The sequence below is a fragment of the Tinamus guttatus genome, unplaced genomic scaffold (genome assembly GCF_059628265.1).
Source record: "Tinamus guttatus ecotype Peru unplaced genomic scaffold, ASM5962826v1 Tinamus_guttatus_pri_ptg000240l, whole genome shotgun sequence".
NCBI classification, from domain to species: domain Eukaryota; kingdom Metazoa; phylum Chordata; class Aves; order Tinamiformes; family Tinamidae; genus Tinamus; species Tinamus guttatus.
The window spans coordinates 11,605,479-11,624,911 of record NW_028288774.1 but is presented as its reverse complement, the minus strand read 5'-3'; the positions used below and the strand labels follow the sequence as shown (position 1 = coordinate 11,624,911).

Below are 19,433 nucleotides of genomic sequence, written 5' to 3'. Positions count from 1 at the left end.
CAATTAACAGCGAGGCCACACAGATAGCAAAAGTTTTTCTAGCTTTGAAATCACCAACCTATTGATTTTTGCTTGCATACCTTCTGCTTGAAAGTATGTTGGATGCAAGCACATGCAAAACCTATCATGAGACAGTTCTGCAAAACAGATGTCCTTTTGGTGACTTAAAAGGACAGCTTCTAATCTAGTCTATTATTTCATGGTTCACCCACCCTCCCTGCCTGACCAATACCAACAGCTTGCAACAGTTTCCAAGGCACTGTTCTGCCTTGGGAAACAAACCCTGGTTCAGTATCTGCCCTCCAACTTACCCCAAACCAGGCAAAGCATTAGCAGTTTGCCATCAGTTCACATGTCCTGCAATGAAACTGATATTATCTTTGCATGTTTTACCAATTGCTCAGCTTTGGCTTTAAAACACTGGAAACCTTTGGCCACAGTTAAGACAGCATTTTCTGCACATTGGAGTTCATCAGGGTGTTAATGACAAGTGAGGAGAATTAAACTGTTTGCATAGCCAGGCTTGCAGCCAAGGTCAGTCTACGGTTCCACGAGAATGCCTGGATAATAACCCTGCTTCAAGTATTGACTGCAGCAGACATCCTTGGTCTACTTTAAACACCCTGATTTGCAATTCATAAACCATCTCCTGAGCCTTCACTCAGACTCCCCTCATTAATACTTCCTGATTGTCCTTGTCTTCAGAGCCCAACCCGTCCACACAGGCATCTCACCACAGGCCACGCCAAGGCACCTTTCCAGCAAGTGTGTGCCCTGCAGACCCCATGCAAGCGGCCTTTCTTCTTTCCCACTGCTTTACAGACATGCTACTTCCATGCTGACACTCTTACATTAACACTAAGGCAAGTGCATGACCTTCAGCTCACATCCGGCTGGAAAGCTTCAGTGCGGTTTTTTGTTGGAGCGATTCCATCTTGATGTCACACGACAAATGATTGTCGGTCTTTTCTTTCTCCCCTCCCACATCAGGTCTTCCCAGGGCAAGCTTTTCTGCCAGGCAGAACTACCCACGCCTTACTCTGCAATAAAAACAAAACTCAGTTTGAAAAACTTCCCTTTGTACTGCCCACATATAAAAAGTAAATCTGTTTCACTGCTGAATTAAAGAACTTTTTGATGAACAACCTGCAGGCTATATGCATAAACACATGATTTTTAGGTCAAGTAGAAGCCAGCTGAAATGGGGAGAAGGGAATGAAAAAGGGGACACTTTCCTTAAGCAAGTGTTGAAACCTAAGTAAAAACAAAAGGCAGGAAGTCAAGTCTCATAAAAGCAAAGAAAAAATGTCCCTCCACCAGACCCTTTCACTCCAAAGCAGCCACATGTGTGTCTGTACACAACCAAACACAGGAGGACTTCAATGATTTTGCAGACCCCACTGCTCTTCTTGCACTACCTGGCCTGACACCAAGGGGTCAGCTCTCCCGAGCAGGCTGCCCCCATGCCGAAAGCTACTACTCCAGTTAAGCATTAGTGCAGTTGACTGGGCAGCCTCCTAGACCACTGCAAACAGAGTCACCCTTGCTTAAATTCAAGCAGAAAACGGCGAGCGTTTTTACTGAAGCAGATTAAGGGTGTGTACAGGTGGTTACTGCAGTTCAGCTGACACAACCATGTGGCACTTGATCAATGTATCCGAGTTTTTAAACACTGGGCTGTTGAGAGTAACAGCAAAAGTAGTCCCAGTTGCTGTTCTTGGGCTCCCGTGGCATTGGCAGTTCACCACAATATACAAAGGTTGCTATAAATGAGCTTTACATGCACAGCTGTGCAAGGAGCTTGACATCACAGCTTTTCCAAAGAGGCCCTGCAAAGGAGAAGTAATGCCTGAAGTCGCAGGCACATGACCTGTACGTGTAGCTCCCGGAAAGAAAGGGTTCCCTCTCCCTAAGCTACCTGCAACTGTTTGAGTTGGCCTTCAGTGCAGGTGCCTCACCAGACTCCACACTTGGCCCCTTACTCTGCACTGCCTCTCAAGTCAGATACTTTTCCTCTGCTGTGTCTTTTTCCCTACCACATAACTTAGGCAAACTTGTTATTTTCAACTGCTTAAGGAAGTAAGCCCATTTGCAATTCCCCTGCCTAAAATATTCCCATCTTTCTGTCCATCTCGGAACATGCGATTCCTCAGAAGGAAGTATCACAAAAGCGAGAATAATTAGGCATCATTCCCAACTCTGAAAACGCACACAGCCTGATTCCCCAATGCCTTTTATCTTGCAGTCATCATCAGTGCAAGACTGATGTGAAAACAATATTCCGATTTAGTAGATGTAAATGAAACATACTGAATCATTACTGCTATGCCCGTGACTATGAGGAAAACCTTGAAGGCAGAATAATTTTTACTGCCAGTCACCTTAAACAAGAGAGGCAACGCAGCTGCACAACCAGGTCCTTCGTCCTTCGTCACGTGGACACGAGGACCTAGATTAGTCACAAGAGCACTTAGCCATGTGCCTAAGTGCCAGCAAAATCAAGCTACATGTTAGAGAAGAATTCAAGGTACTTCATTTTGCTCTGTGAGAAGCCCGCAAATGATGTGTCAGCGAGAAGTCACAAGCAAGTGCAAAACTTCTGGTAGCAACTCCTGAGCAGAGTACTTCATGGAAGCAGGAGTGACTCTATCCTGTACTCATTACCAGCAAAATCCCACATTTTTACAGCTACGAGGCTGTTTTTCCATGGGAAACATTGGCACGGTCTGCCCAAACACAAGCAAAATATATATAAATATATATGTGTGTATAAATAAATATATATATATATGATCATTTGGCTATGCAGTCTGGCACTGGCAGGGCTGCAAAATAGACCAATATGTGCATTTGTTTATACACACCCATACATTAATACATATATAAATGCAGAATACTCATGGATTCTCATTGCAACCATTCCACAACTCCCTCTAACTTCTGGTTTGCAGATTAACAATTTTTTGCTGGTACAAATATAGGAATTGGTATGAGACCACAACTTTCCAAGAGGCCAGGTAAGAATCAATAGGTTTATCAAATGGGGACAGAGGAATTAACTGTTTATTAGCCAGTGTAATATGGATTGGTCCCAATTTCTGTGACAGAAAACTAGCTTTACTGCTTATTGATCTTGAACTCACAGAAGCCCATTTGTCATTACACGGAAAGTACTCAGTCCTAAAGGGATCTTGACAGGCTCCACCATTGTCCGACAGCCCTCTGTTTCCCTATCAATAGTGGAATTCTGCTCTCTGAAGGAGAAATCCTTGTGGGATGAGCCATCGAAGGTGTCATGAGCTTGGAGAAGTTCTAGACCTTGGAACAAACTAAGATCTCTCAATTATTTGACCACTTCTGTCACATCACAGAGCTGGAACTTGGGGGGTTGGGATTTGGTCTTTCATTTCCAGTGTCCACATTTCTAAAGACTCAGAAAAAGAGGCTGTCTCCCACCTTTGCACACAGAGTTCTTGGTTCAGTGGGTCCTAGGTAGTTCTAGAAAGATTTAAACAGCACTGCCACCCAAACAGCCGACACTGAAGGTTACATCATGCTGCAGCTAAGCCAACCTAACCTTATGCTGCAGCAAAAGGCAGGTTTCATCCTGCTCCCTCTCCTCCTCTGCATCACATCCACCTATGTGTGCAGCAGCAGCCCTCCTTGAATTGATGGATGACTTCTTTTGGGGGAGTGGATTAGTTGTGGTTGCAGCACAGAAAAGGGGAACGCCTTCAATGGATACTTACTGCTAGTTGGAATGACATATGGAACTGTGCCTCCCTGGGCATTTAGCTCAGCAGTGTCTGCATGGGTATTGGAGCACTAAGACTGAGCGAGTCATAAATGGCATTCAGCTCCTTCCTTACAGTGTGCTTAGCTCTGTCGGCACCTCACACCCATTTTATCAGAGAGATCAAACCTCAGGGAAGGCAGTTACGCACGACGCACGAAAATCTCCCCCAACACCCGCACTGGAGAAACAAAAAGGTTATTCCACTGAATAAGTAATTAATGGAAAGCTCACATCATTATATATGATGCACAAGGCTTTCCTAATCAACACTTAGAGCAATTGCTTGAAATTCTGATGTCACTTGCAATAGATATATCAGCTGGTGGTTTTAAGAACCTGTTCGTATATTAAAAACTATGACCAACATTGTTTTCTGTGCATAGAGATAAACATCCTGCTCAAGGATCTGAACTCCTATTTAAAAACAAAACCAAACATTAAGAATAAAAAGCACTCAGTATGGTTCTGAGACACATATGTGGCTGCATTGCATATTCCCTGCCTACACTGACAGTGTAGGAGCTCTGTTAGTCATCTAATGCGCATATTTGCTTGGCACACTGCCTTTACTTTCTTTTACAGGCAAGAAGGATGATCACCAGCTTACTGTATTTTCATATCTTCGTTGCCTGTTCATCAGTCAGTACAACCATGTCTTGGCAATTCAAACCACCAGCTGTTAGGAAACAGCTAGGGGCAAAGGGAAGCCCAAGGTCCAGAATGCTGTTAAGCAAGTCTGCAAGAACAAGTAGCATTAGGCTGCTTATGGATGTTTTTGGTGGGATCTAATTAAATGTTTATTAGCAACATCGCTCAGAATAAGGAGCTTCTACTGAATAGAAGGTTAGTTTGGTTTTTGTTGTCAACCCAAATGCAGTTCCTTCTGCATCTCCTAAGCGCAGAGTTCTCCGCCTGTTTGCTTTAAATAGCCACCTCTTCTGCAGCTTTAGCCAAAATGAAGGCAGAACTTGAATTTCAGTTTCAAGTAAGGAGATCTTAAAGCAGCCTTGCCTAAACTACAACAGGACACCAGGCAGGGTCACATGGACCTCATCCTTCTGGCAGCCCATTTTAACAGTTCAGAATATACAACATAGATCAGTGTTTTTATCACCTGGGCAGCTTTGCCTCTGCTGCTCTCTATCCAAGGCACACAAAAGTTTGCATTCCTGAGAACTGCAGTGCTTTGGCACAACATCTGCTGAGTATGCCAGGTGGGCCAGCACAACTGCTAGGAGGGCAAAAAATAGTCAGATACAGAGGGAGAAAGACACTCAAAGTCCATATGGGGTTAGAGGACAGATTTAGCCAAGGATTTGTACTCTAAGCTGAACAGGGAGAACCAGAAACGACTAGGAGGGGTTGCTAGAGCACAGGGTCAGATGCATGGGCAGGACTACTCCCTGCTCTGCCCTGAGGTTTTAGAGCTCCTTAAATCTACTACGACTATTTCCTTATCTTAGCTGTGCTGTTTGTGAGAAGCCACTGCCTGAGGAGCAGCTAGATGTTGTAGATAGACCTCACACCCCTGGTTCCGATGGGAGCCTGGGCAGTGCTCAGTCCCACATGCTGGGCCTGCTACCATGCCCCCTGCCAGTCCCCACACCTCCCTTGGCAGAAAGGAATGGCTTTTGACACACACAGGTTCAGATTAGGTAGGACCAGGCCCAGTCTTGTGGAGCTCTGCCTTTAAATCCTGTGATGGTAAGAAGGAAGAAATATGTGGGAAGCATCCACAATAATCAACCATCTCAAGTTAATTAGCAATTAATTTAGTGAGCTACTGAAGTCTAGCAAAGATGAATCCTGAGAGATTCTGGTCACAGTTACCCTGATGTAAATCTAGATTAACTCCTAGAGAGAACATCAATCTCCATGACAGTTACTTCAGATTTACACCCAGCTCCTCAGAATTTGTGCACTTGTTTTCACAGTCATGTGGGAGATCTGTCTCAACACAAATCAGCTCTGCTCTCCTGCAGCTTCTGCAAGGTATGCACAGTTACACTGCTGCAAAAATCCAACCTCAGTGAGACGTGGAAATGAAATTCTCTGCTCTGATGAAACCTCAGCCACCCACACAACAGACAAAAAACTTGCTACAGAGCCAGCCACTGCAAGTGGTCATTACATCTTCCTCGGCTCTGAGTGTCTGGGCAGGAAGGGCAATTCCCTCTCACTGGATTTCACGAAAAAGCAGCAGCAAAGGGCAAGCAACAACAAAACTATATTCTTCCGCCTAAGACTCTTAGGAGGGATATTAAGAACACCACATCCACAGAGCTGCACACCTTTTACTCCACCTCACCCCACCAGCATCCACACATGTCTCAAAGCTGTCTTTCCAAGATGGTGAAGAGAAGGCAGCACCTTTGGCGTGTCAGCACTGTCCCTGGGGACACCCACTGTAGCTCTGTCAAGGTATTAATATTGATGTGACAGAAGAACTGTTTGCACAGCCCCCTGCCACCACATACTAATGCCACCAAGGTCTGCATTCCCACCCCTGCACAGCTTTAGTTTCCCCTTTCCCTCGTCCCCTAAGCTACCTGCCAGATTTAAGTGATATAACATCCCTTCCCACCCAGATGACTCTCAAGCAAAACAGTGCAGCCCTGCTCACAAAATGCCAAGCTGGTTCGGGCAGAGAAACCTTTGTCTGCTCATGAGGAAGCCAGAGCACAGGCCACAAGCAGCAAACAGCAGAAATGCCAGTGTATCAATACAAGTGATGAATTCAGCACGCAAATCATTGGTGAAACGTGGAGACATATAGAATCACCCCTTCTGAACGGCTTAAGTTAACATCACTATGAAACTCTTGCAACAGCCAAACTCTTTGGCGTGGGGACTTCACAAGCAAACAAAAACCTCCCCATATCAGTCAAGCTTTGAACGAATCGTACAAGTTTCTTCACTGACAACTGTGTTCACCTGCAGACCCTAACTTACTCAGAGTTTTATACTTTACAAGGACCAGCTATAAAAAGGAGCTGAGAAGTCCCTTGCTGTTCCTTTGCCTCTCGGCCACAAGAGATGGGGTGAAATCAAGATGATCTGGCAAGCTCAGAGCACAGTCTTCATCCACTAAAATGGATGTCACAGAAGCCTATTTTAGAGTGATTTTTTTTTTCATTCTCATGTTAAATACCTTTCTGAAGACTATTTAGCCATTAGAGTGTGTTCATGATCCCTCAATTGGAGTTCCTATCAAAATAGTTTGACCAGGTTGCAAGCAACACCATACTAACAAAGGTCATGAGTACAGGTAGCCAAGATTTTCATGGCCCCCAGCATTTGGGGAATATAAAACCAAAAGTATATCATAAGGCAGACAAGTTGCAGTAGACTGCACAGAAGATATGTCAACACTAAAACTTTGGTCTTGGATGAGATTCAAATTACAGAAGCAAGTTACTTTCATGGTGGAAAGCAATATTTTGAATCTATAAGAAAGCTTGTAAAGGGACAGTGCTAACCATTTAAACAGAGCCCATGATTCATTATCTATTTAATCTCTTAAAAAAAAAAAAAAAAAAAAAAGACAAACAGTAAGTTTGAAATGAAAAATAACATTTCTTTAGGAATTTAAATGAAGTGACTATATTTTCACAAAGTGCTTGGCAACCAACACCTTCCCTTACACAAAAAAAATACACAATAGTAATTTTTAGGGCTGGATACTTTTAAAGGTTCTATATGTTAGCTAGATAAACACTGATTTTTTAAAAATATGACATTTTAGCTAATTAATTCGGGGGGGGGGGGAGAGGGGGGAGGAAACTCTTCACCAACCTATTTGGCTTGTACTATCAGACCTCTCAAGAAATAATAAGCATTTAAGAACTGGCCTACAGATACAAGCTGTACCCACGTTGTGAGAACTTTAAGAATAGCTGTTCCAGAACCAATGTGTTTACCAACACATGTACATTAAATGATTTACATATATTTACTGCACACAATAAATAAATTGACAACAACAAAAAACCTCCAAACATACTAAGAACCAAGCAAATTTTGAAGCATAATATAATCTCTACCTCCATAAAGACACCAGGCAGAAATCTACCTGGGACTGCGCATAGATCTTGGATGACTTTTCTGAAGTCAAGTGAATTTCACCAACAGATGAGAGAGGAATTTGTGAGGTTACCGAGGGCTGGGCAGGAACTTCCTACTGAATTTCTAGAAGACCCACTGGGCACTAAGCAGCCAAACAAAACTATCTGCCGTTGTACCTTATCTCCAGGATGTCTCCAGCTGACCCACTCACAACTTCTGCTGTGTTTTAGACAGGACTGAGCTCTTTAACAGGGATGAAAGTAAAATATATAGTAAACCAGAATCTCACATTACCAAAATTCCTTAGTATAGTAGCAAGAGGTAGACTAAAAAGCAAAATAGGATGACGATTTGAAAACTGTCATTAAACTTCCAGGACGCTAATCCACCAAGGAGCATACTGCACCCTTGAGAGCCTTTTATTATCACATCTGCAACAGGATAGTTAAGGTTGTGTCAGCATTTGTATTATAAATCCCTAATTATACTTTAGCCAACAGTCCTGAAACTTACTGAAATGTGATATACAAGCTTTTGCTCCAGAGGAGGGAAAAATATAAATAAATAAAAAAATTCAGTAAGTGTTTAAATCAGTGTAGTTGTGATTTCACATTTTTATACAAAAAGAACAAAGACAAAAAAGGCATAACTTTCACGATTCAAAATGAGATAATACTTTGGCAGTCACTTAAGTCTGAACCATGGAGGCGAAAAATGCCCTTAATTCTAATCGCAGTTAAGGTGACAAGGATCTCCAAAGGATGAGGGATTTCCAGTGCCTGAACATCTATTTAAAATGAAGGGAGTTAAAGCACCCAGTTACTTCCAAGATCTGCTGTACTTGATCTGCTGCTTTAGAGAGCTTGATCCTGCTTCCATCCCAGGGCAGCTAGTGCCTAAGGTTAGGCAGATAAGCACTATAAACTCCCAAACTTTATGTAATATACGCTGCATACCATACAAATGACTTATTCACTAAATATACTTTACATTGGATGGAGATTTGCTCTTCCCTTGATGTTTGTATGTGGCATACTGCACTGTGTCTTGCCATTGCCTTTTCTTTTTTTCCCCCCCTCTCCCCTCAATTGAAAGATGTATAGTACCTAGTTTGGAGCTCATTCAGCAGCCAACCACATCAGGGAGAGCAGAGAGCACTTACCTGCCTTCTAGTTACCAGAAATGGGATTGCAGTAGCTGGGAAGCTACTGGGAAGTAGCTGGGAAGCTTCCCAGAGATGGGAAGCAGCATTATGAGAGCAGAAGGAACAGACTGAGGCACTTAAGGCATCTGAAACTGCATTAAGTGGTTTTAGTGCCAAAGTTGTGCCAGTGAAGTCAAAAATAAAGTCAATAAGATCAAAGTTAAGGCCAGTTTGTGACCTCAGCACCAAGATTCAGCTAGCTGCTGAATGCATCTATCCTTTGGTGCCCTGAGCTCCAGGCATTGAGGCCCTCAGTTACCCTGATATCTTGCTGGATATCTTTTCATTCCCATTACCTCAGTGATATCCTCCCAGCAGAAAGTGTGGTGAGCCTGACCTTTTTAGAATAAATCCCCCCCACTTTTGCCAACAGGCTGAGTTTATTAGCTTGGCAAGCTGATCTTAACAGACGCTTTCATCAGACAGCAGCAATGCTCTAGACATTTGCTTGCTTCCACTATAGCATCAAACAGCATCTGCCCAATGCTAACAGTGCAGTTACCCCACTGATCACTGAGGGGAGCAGTACTGGTTACTCCACGACGCCTACTGCTGCTGCAGCCTTGGAAACCCCCGAGTTCCCCAGGGAACACACAGACATCACGCTCAAAGCCAACAAGGCTGCTGGTAACACTGGTTGCTTCACGCTGGACAACTTCAAGCCATGACAACACAGAGCAGTGGCTTTTGCTGCTGAGAAGAGAGTATCAGGATCTTTTCAAACAGGAAGCATGGGTGAACCTTGAAATTTTACAACTCACAAACCCCTGCTGATGCAAACTGACCTTGTTTTGTCTATCAGCTAAAGCATGAAGAAGAATTAAGTTTAATTTTGGAGTAACTTCTGAGCTTGCCTTAGGCCAAGCTGAGCAAAGATTCCAAGCCCTGCTTGGGTATAAAGACTGGGATAAAACTAAAGAGAGTGCTTAGTCTTTCCAGTTCTAGCACCAACTTGATTTCTGTCTTCTTTTCTGTGCAACAGTTAACACACCCATGGAAGGAGCCTGCACATACACAGAAACACAGGTCGGCAAAGCTGCTTACATAAGGCCCCTTCTTTAAGGAAATACCTCATGCAAAGGGGAGTGGGACTCTGCTTTAGCACCATAGTGCTCAAACACGAGTGTCTGGCTCCACTGGTGGATGTAGAAGGGGATGAGAACTAATTGCTGTCTTATCCCTTCTAGCCCTTGCTTTTCATGGTACCTTGCACTGAAAAGATGCGGGAGAGAAAAAACTTGGCCTTCCAATCCCCTTGCTTCAAAAGGAACAATAAACACAAACAAATAAAACATAAAACCAAAAAAACACTAATATCCACCAATGTCACTAACAGGGTGCCAGCAAAAGGCTTAGAAATCCTCAAATAAAATTAAGCACTCAGAATTTTCATCAATTAACAGCTTCAAAAATGACACATAAGAGATTAGCACATCAGAAAAGCTTAAAATTTACACTCCTCTAAGGTCTGAAACCATTTCTTGAACAACAGAACACACACTTCAGTGGGATAAAAAAAAATTATCATGTAAATCACTATGATGTGCAAGGAAGACTTTATCTGGCCTGAAAGGATAGTGGGATTTTCTACTGATCTTTATCCTGATCCCTAGTGTGGTGGCTTACGAAGCAGCAACTGAAGGAAAGCTGTCAGTCACAGGCAAGTCCATGCAATGCCAACGTTCATACTTCAGGAACTGGGCTAGAAACAGTTTGATGGATTAATGCACCAGTTTTCAGGCCCAATATTGGTTTCAAGTTAATTCCAAGTACCAGCTGTATTCTCAGAACTGAAGTGCACAACAGTCACAGCTTTCAGTTGCCGAAAGGAACAAAAAACCAAAAACGGTTCTATTCACACATTCTGTAGCTGTGACCATCAGTTCATTTCCATCCATAACAAAACCCCTTATTAAAAAGGCATTATGTTCCCCCCCACTATTTATTCTAATGAAATCTCAACAGCTGATCTATTAGTGGCTAATAATATTCTAGGCGGTAATAAACTTGATCCCAAAGACAGTGCATGCCATGAAATCAAAGTTAACTACAAACACTTCCACAGGCCTTGAAAACTGTATTTTTGTCCAAAACTAAGCAAGGGCTACAAGTTACTAATACTGTTAATGGTATTTGGGGCTGTAAGAAATATTATGAACTAGAAGACTTTGATATCAACATGCAAAAAATTGTCATTGCTAGAAATTCTTGGGCCTTCTAAACCCACTGAATACTTTGCTTAAGCAAAAATACAAACTACAGGCATTACAGTAAAAGGACTACAGAAACAAGAACCACAGGATTCTACCTCAGAGCAGCTACTCCTCAACTCAGAAACCATGCAACCACATATCTTTCACAAAGTCATGTTAGATGGCTCATCACTTACTGTGTTAAAGCAATGCTGCTAAATAGTGGGAAGAAAGTGCAAAAGTATTGGAAGCAGTCTCACGCAGTAATTTCTGTACAGCTTCCCTGGCTCCAGTTATTTATATATCATCCCCAGGTAGTGGGGAGTATGTCATTTTCAGGTGGGCACATACTGAGACTCCCAGATTTACCTTAACTCACACAAGTAACTAGCTTCCCTGAGGTCTGAATTTCTTTCTCATTATTACTCATACATTTTGAGCTAGCAACTTGTTTCTGCTGATGCACTCAGTTGCCACTAGTTTTACACTAAACCAGCTTCTTCCTGCTAGGCTGTTCACTGGATTTATGGACAACCTATCACACAGTTTTCAGAAATTACCAATGTAGGCGATTTCAAAGCTTACAGAACAGCTCTGCCTCTTTCATATCTGGACAACATCAAACAGAAGCTGTTCATCTGAGAGGATGTGATGGATAAAAGGGCAGTTTGTGCTTGCTTGGATGATTGTATTGGTAGCAGAAGCTTACTGGGCTCTTTATGAGACAGATGGCATCTCTTCTAGCCATCTATTTGGGCTGGCAAGATGACAGACAAATGGAAAGAATGAGAGCTATGCAAAGAGCAGCACAGAGTGGTACCAGCTAGACAAAGGTAAAGTAAGAAAAGGCAGCACAGCTAAGAAACTCTCTATTCCAACTGGGAAACATTCCATTCCAAGGACAGCATATCACCTTGGACATCTGCTCCTGATTTCAAGTTTTGTTCAGAACCAGCAATGTCAGGATTAATTGGGGTGCTTTGGTAGAGCAAATATCCAACAGACAGCGGACACCTCCAGCTAGCTCTGGTCTGCCTCCTCTCCCCAATGCCTTCACTATTCTCACAAGCACAGCTTTACAAAACCCAGGATCTCGGACAAATCCATACCAATAGCCTATGACAAAACACAGTAAAGCCAAAGACTGTTAGCAAGACCTGACTTTTAAGCACGCTTGCCAAACAAAGTGAACCTCCCCCCAAATGCTGAATGTACAGGTAGTAGCCTCCTCGGTCCAAAAGAAGGAGCCAGCACCATGCCTGAATCAGCCTCTTACCACCAGCACAATTGTTTTTTCAGGTTAAAAAAATAAATAAATAAATAGAGACCTTTATGTAACATTAGAGCCACAACCGAGAGGAACAGACCATTAACAGTTACTTAGCATGAAGTACTCACACATGCTGGTAAGAAACTACCACAACCAGCACTCAAGGGCTTTGAAATGATAAATAATGGACTAAAATAACCACAGCATCGAGGCACTCATCTCCTCACATATGTCAGCACAAGTTAGGTATCATGAAGGTAGGCAAGGAAGTCCTCCTCTCTAATTTAGAAAAAAAGAAGTTAACTGCTATAATTAGGTGGCCATTCTAACTGGGCTTGCAAACGCTGGGACAATGACTGGCAGAATAAAACAGCCATTACACACTTTTCAGTCACAGGATTTGTTACAGCAATTCACAAAGCTCCCAGCAGTTTCACAACAAAATAGTCACATCTGCAGTTCCACAAAAATGATCCTGTGTGTGCCAACATTTCATCTTATGAATGTTTGCAGGCTCCGATTTCCATGTTTAGGAAAGCACTGAAACAAGTGCTTTTATTTAATTAATTAGCTAAAATTATTTCACCGCTCTGGCTTGCTATTCTCAAAATTAAGGAGCAAACTGCTTGGTCAGCGTAATGGAATGGTGTCAGTGATTTATACCAACAAGAGAGAAACTCCAATCCTACAGGAAACAGAGAAACCCAAGCCCCAGGCTAGTAAAATGCACTCCTACTGAAACAGGAAAACTTGCTCTGCAAAACCATCAGAAAAATGTACTGCTCCACAGAAAAACAGATTGTCCAGATGATGCTAGAAAAAATAAATATGTTTTATTCACCTGCGTGTTAAAAAAAAAAAAAAAAAGAAAGGAAAAAAAAAATCAAGCAGGCAAGTATAATTCTGTAAGTTTACAGCAAATTCAAAGGCAGCATAGGTTTAAGAGATAAGAGTACAGCTTAAGTATCATCTTTGGCAAAAGAAATACTTTCGCAGAGGGCCTAACTTGCTTACAAATCTCCTGACCTAGACAATGTGACATAAATCTTGCAAGAGTGGAGAAAAATGAAACCTCAAGCCTCTAAGGACTATTACTGCCATTAACAGGCCTACAGGAGCTCAACTGTTATTTTTTTACTGGACGGTAAGCCTGTATTTTGCATAGCATGAGTTTCAGTTGCATGAGCTGCATTCAGACATACAAAAATCTAATGAACTACTGAGAACACATGGAATATATGCGGGGAAATCAGGCTACCCAACTTTTGGGTGATAACCAGCAAAGTTCTAAGATAAATCTCTGGTGGGATTCTGTGGAAAAGCCTATGGGGCTGTCTCTACATCTGCACACAACAACTGTCAACTTACAACCAACGGAGTACTTGTGAGAACGTGATTTTCAGATGCCAGCTGGGAGAACAGAGAAGGTTCAAGAGACTGTTCTGCTCCCAGGTATCATTCAGAAAAGAAACCTTTTGGCTACTTCCTTCCCAATCCCATTACTATTAATTCACTGTTTTCATTCTGCACACATGAAGTAAAACTGCAGTCCTGGTGAGCTGGTGGGAGGCAGGAACAGGGCTGCAAGATACAATATTGTAATTAGACAAGCATCTGCCTGCCTTCCTCTTTGCCCAAAAAGGCTGCTTAAGAGCAGCTAAACTTTAGGAGTCCTGCCTTTCAAGTGGTTCCGAAGCCTGCTATCCTCCACTGGAACCTTTCCCTTGTTTTTACATCCATAAAACTTTCACCTCTACACAGAGGTCTGAAATGCTGCTGGTTGCCAAAAGTCCCTTGGCATTGGAGGGAAGAAACAAGCTAGTAATTGGAATGACCTGCTTTTACAGATTGCATGTCATCTGTAATGAAAATAGTTATTATTTATAGCACCTTAGAGATTCATCTAAAAACAAAGACCCTCTCCCCATTGTGCAAATTTCTTAGCATATTTTTCGGTAATTTTCATTTTATTCAATGGTACTTGTAAAAGCTCTCTGCACCTTTTTAAAAGGCCAATATTTTCAAAACATTCCTAACGATCTCCAAGATGCCATTTAGTGACTCCTGCCACTGCTGGCATTATAAACAGAACACACTTTCCCAGCGGAGAGGAGCAGCAACGCTCTGTAGGGAGAAAGGAAATGGTTGTCTATCCTCAGGACAGAAAGCATCAGGACTGCCACCTTCTGGGGTGCAAAATTCTGGAAAAAAGAAATATGTAATCTCATTTCAAAGTGGCTCAATAGATAAGACTGCATATGAGCAACTAAATATGCAATAATAAACTTCAATTTAAAAAAGAAGAATTCCTGTTAACAGCCTCAAGAGTTAGTTAAGGTCTTGCAGCACAATGTCCTAGAACTAGTCCACATATGCCCCAGTACCAGGGCAAAACTTTTCTTCAGAGATTACAGGGATGGGTCAAGCCCATATCCATGGGATTTCCATCTCTGCAAAGTCTAGTGACACTGGAAAGCCACCACTATTACATACTGCAAACAAGGTAAACGATCCGTCTAAAGGCAGCAAATGCAGCAGGGTTGGTTTTAAAGGGTTACCAAATCTCCGAAAAAGACTTGTGTGTTAAGCAGTGCCCAAGATAATTCGGTAATAGAAGTCATGCTCTAAATTTCTATGCCTCCAGGCTTAAATTTTCTTGCAAGGCTAACTAGTTACATGAGAAGCAAAAGAACTGAGACACTGAGAAACAGCTAATAGCACCATCTAGAACTCAAATGATGTAAGATGAATTGGTTCGAGCTCCTTTTGGGCTGTTTGACATTAGCAAGAGAATGCAGAGGGAACTGCCTTCCAGGGACCTGTAGAGATTTCTGTCCTGACAGCTGTCTGGTTGCAAGAGTGCCGAGTTTATGTGCTAGAAGACAAATGATTTAAAAACCTGAGCTTACCTCTTAAGGACAGGAGATGTGGACACTTTCTTCCACATGAGATAGCTCGTCCTTGGCCAATACTAGGGAGAAATTTGGGTATCAATCTGGAAATGAATGGATGCTCTGGATTTAGAAAAGCACCTTCAAACTCAGCTTCTAGAGAATCAGAGATATGGGAATATTTCTCCTACTGTAGCTGTAAGAAGTATGAATTGTTTAAGGGGCTGATAATGTAAAGAAGAACAGAATGATGAACAGCCCGTTCAGAGAAACGAAACACTCCTTTGAGGCTTGCACTGAGGAGACACAAACTAAAGACCTGCTCAAGAAGGAAGTTTCTGGTTGTGAGGAATGGCATGACTTTCATGGTATTACCTGCATTCCTGTTTGGAAAAAAGCACAGCCTTCAGAGACAATGCCATAGAAAATCTGAAATTAAGAGCAACACAAAGCAGATCCTGGTCTATCTCTGTTTCTTGACAGCATTGTCTCCTCTAAAACTGTGGTTAAAAATCCACAATATTGAACACTTGCTGGCCAGTCAGACTGCTGGGTGACTGAAGACCAGTGAAGGGAAACTGAGGCATGAACTAAATGAAACATCAGAACAGGTCAAATATACCCCAAACAAAGTATATTTCCACACAAATAAATTCATCCTCCAAATTCATCAGAGTCTTCCCACCACGAGGTGAAATCAGTAGAGAGAGAAACTACACATTAAAATGGTAGCCCAAGTATGCTGCAGTTGTAATATTGAACGAAACTATGCACAGAATTAATATTAATGAATACAAACGGCCCTGTTAGCTTGGAGTCCTTCAAGAAGTATAAGTTTTTCCTTCTAAGAATGTCAGAAACAAATTTGAATAAGTTATGTTAAAAGGAACAACCTAAAGAGAAATATAGAAAGACAGTAAATAATTGAAACAGTATGATCATATACACACATAAAAAAACTCTTCAGTAGAATCATTATTTTCTAAAACCTTTTAAATTTCAATTTCAACTTGTGAAAAAGGATAATCATGATTTTAGAATATTTTTAATTTGCAGATTAATGCTCAGCTTGTTGAAATACTTCCCTTGACTTCTGTTTATAATGTTTCAGTGCAAATACTCCAGTGTCAAACATTTTGGAGCTTGACAAAATATTATTTGCATTTTTTTTTATTACAAAAGTAATCAAAAATGCATAGTGATTTTCACCAAAACTCCTACTTTTTTTTTTTTTTTTTGGGGGGGGGGGGGGGGGGGGGAGAGGACAGGGAACTACCAGAATAGCCTGTTCTGAATACTTACAGTTGTGCACCTCTCCATGTTCAGTGTCTGGTTCTGGTAAAGGCACATGCATATGGAAAGGAAGCACGGTGCATTAATGTTAGCACATTTCTGTAGGTAAATAATCTCTGTTTCCCAAACAAATCTATCAGTCTTCTGCATTTCTCAGGGTCACAGAAACAAACGACAGGATTTGATCCCTGTTCACTTATAAATAGAAACATACTTGGTGAGATTACTTACTGCATTTACTCTTTCTTGCAAGAACTGTTTAATGAAGGTGAAAGGAAACGGAAGCTTGAGAGAATTCTTCCCCTTTTTGAAGTGAAAAAACCTAAATTCACTGGATTTGTAGTTTGCAGTAAAAATATGATTTTTCCCAATAGTAATTATCAGTCTTATATTTGCCAAGCATAGTGTTATTTTCGTATTTAATACAGACTTACAATAGTGTAATGTACTTCAGGTGCAATATGTAGTATTAATTTTCTAGCCTCCTGACTTGTAAACTGCTCCCTGATGACAGCTCCCTATACTGCAAAAGCCTCAGTGGGAAAAGACTCTAAGGGTACACGCATCTTCACATGAAATATTTTGCATATTTTCATGACTGCTGACAAACTGCAGCAAAACAACACCTTATGAGCTTACAGCTGTGGAAATGCAGACTCCTTCAGAACCAGTAGTTTTGGTAATGCTGCAGAACTTAATCTATTTCCTAGCTTTCTTAGCAATTCCAGAAATTAAGAAGTTCAGAAATGACAGCTCCCAATCTCAAGTTCACCAGGTAAATTCATTCTGCTACCTCTAGGGAGCACAGATGCAATTTACACCTGCATATACAGAATACCAAAGAGAAACTAGTCACTCCACAGTCATGTTACTGCAACTGACTCGGAAAAAAAAAAAAAAAAAAAATTTGTACAGGTCCTAAAAGCAGATTCTAGGTCACTATCAAACTTCTTGGCTGCAATAACTTCTTGTAAAGGGGAGCATAACTAGTCTTTCTTAGACTTACAATTTCAGTCTAGACTATGGCGTCATCTTATGCTGTCAGTATCTGCCAGGCACTCTGGAGCTCTATCCTCCATCAGCTTCTTTAAGGAACATTCTTATCTTGCACAAAACTGCTGTCTTCAGAGTTCTGGGTGCTCCTCAGCACTTTTAATGAAACATGACCTGTGGACAAAGTCAACAGTAAAGTAATTCTAGTGAAATATGAAGTACATTTTTGGCAGTTTAAGAAAACAGTGTAATTAAAACTAGCTGTGTCATAACTTAGTAGTTTGGTGGAGAGGTGCATACAGATGGACCTTAGTCTCCATTATTCTAGTTAATGGCATGTTGGCAGCACGGGACACAATAATGCCTATCGGCAGGAAACCAATCTCCACGCCTTGCAACTATCAATAATTGCCTTCACCGTAGCTTTCAAAACCTCTTTGAGCATCCAGTTCATGTCCAGGCACACCCAAGAGGACTGAGCTTGCACACCACGCAATGAAGTAAATACCTATATGCTAAACGAATTTGCACAAATAAAATATTACATGCAGTTAATATTCTTTATTTTTGTACTGATTGCTATATGAGCCCAGAATCTTTTCAAAAAGACCGTATAAGTGGAGTTTTTATAAGGCAGTGATTGACACTACCAGTCTGAAGGTATTTATCTGACACCACATACAGGAGATGATGGTCTATCCACCCCCTAACTGCACTGCTTACACCTCAGGGTAAGTGTGTGTCACAAACTGGAGCTGCTAACCCATGCACTTGTATTCACATATCACTTGCAGCAGAAATGCAAAGGGTTGCACTAGCTGGGTGTTACACAAGTAAGGGCAGTAGCAAAACACAGAACCAAACTAATTACGATAAGGAATTATGAAGAAAAACAGAAACTAACACCTTTATGCTAGAATTTAGTCTGTTTAGAATACTCATCATTTGAGACAGCTACTCTTAACCTTAAATTAGCCATGAAGATTACGCTATTAATTTCTAAACTCTGTGTGTATGCCTCAGAGCTGAAAACCAGGATGTGGGCCCCACTGAAGTGAGTTATGCAAGGCTGCTCTTGACCTGGATAGGTCACGATTTAGGTTATGTGCAACAGAGCACTAAGCAAGGAAGGGCTACAAGAGAAAGACCCAAAACTCTAGACGGTCAAAATCAAGAGCCTTACAGCATAAGCTCAAAACTGACCTGTAATGTGCAAATTATCGCCATGCTCATTCTTTAAAATGTTGCTTGAAATCACAACTCAGGTGGGTTCCTCACCATTTATGGATGGGAAGTCTCAAAACACAGAGCTGAAAGAATTACTGTGCCAAAGTTCTGCAATGGAATAAAACGCTTTCCAGACAAAGTAACGCTTTCCTGTTACTTTCCAGAGACTTGCAAGATCCTTTCCTTTTCTGAATATCATGACTCACTTGCAGTGCAGTAGCATATAAAGGGCTAAAAGTACCAAGTATGTTATATGTATTCAAGTTCCTGCCTGTTGGATGTGAAGAAACAGACGACTAAGCTTCCATGATGATCTTCCATATCCTTCCATAATTATGCATGTGGAAGAGAAAAATGTCTTTTTTTTTTCTCTCCTTTTTGCTATTCTTTCCCTCTGCCCTTTAAGGCATTTCTTGATGTTGAACTTATTTCTCAAAACAACATCGAAGTGGGGCCTGAGGGAAGTAATCAGGATCTCCTTCAACCTTTTTCTGCTAAAAGA

At 41.6% G+C, this 19,433-nt stretch overlaps 1 protein-coding gene across 6 annotated transcripts in view; it reads right to left on the bottom strand.

Annotated features, from left to right (window-relative positions):
• PTPN5 (protein tyrosine phosphatase non-receptor type 5) overlaps positions 1-19,433 on the bottom strand; it is a 67,103-nt gene that overhangs the window by 45,276 nt on the left and 2,394 nt on the right. For 2 of the 6 annotated variants that reach the window (XM_088525852.1, XM_088525857.1), the window contains exon 2: positions 852-1,040. The exons of 1 other annotated variant lie outside the window; for it this stretch is intronic. The gene's annotated coding sequence lies outside the window, so the exon portion shown is untranslated. Of the gene's footprint in view, positions 1-851; positions 1,041-17,717; positions 17,879-19,433 lie in introns of those variants that run through there. 3 more of the 6 variants (XM_088525855.1, XM_088525853.1, XM_010222727.2) reach the window with 3 other exon arrangements.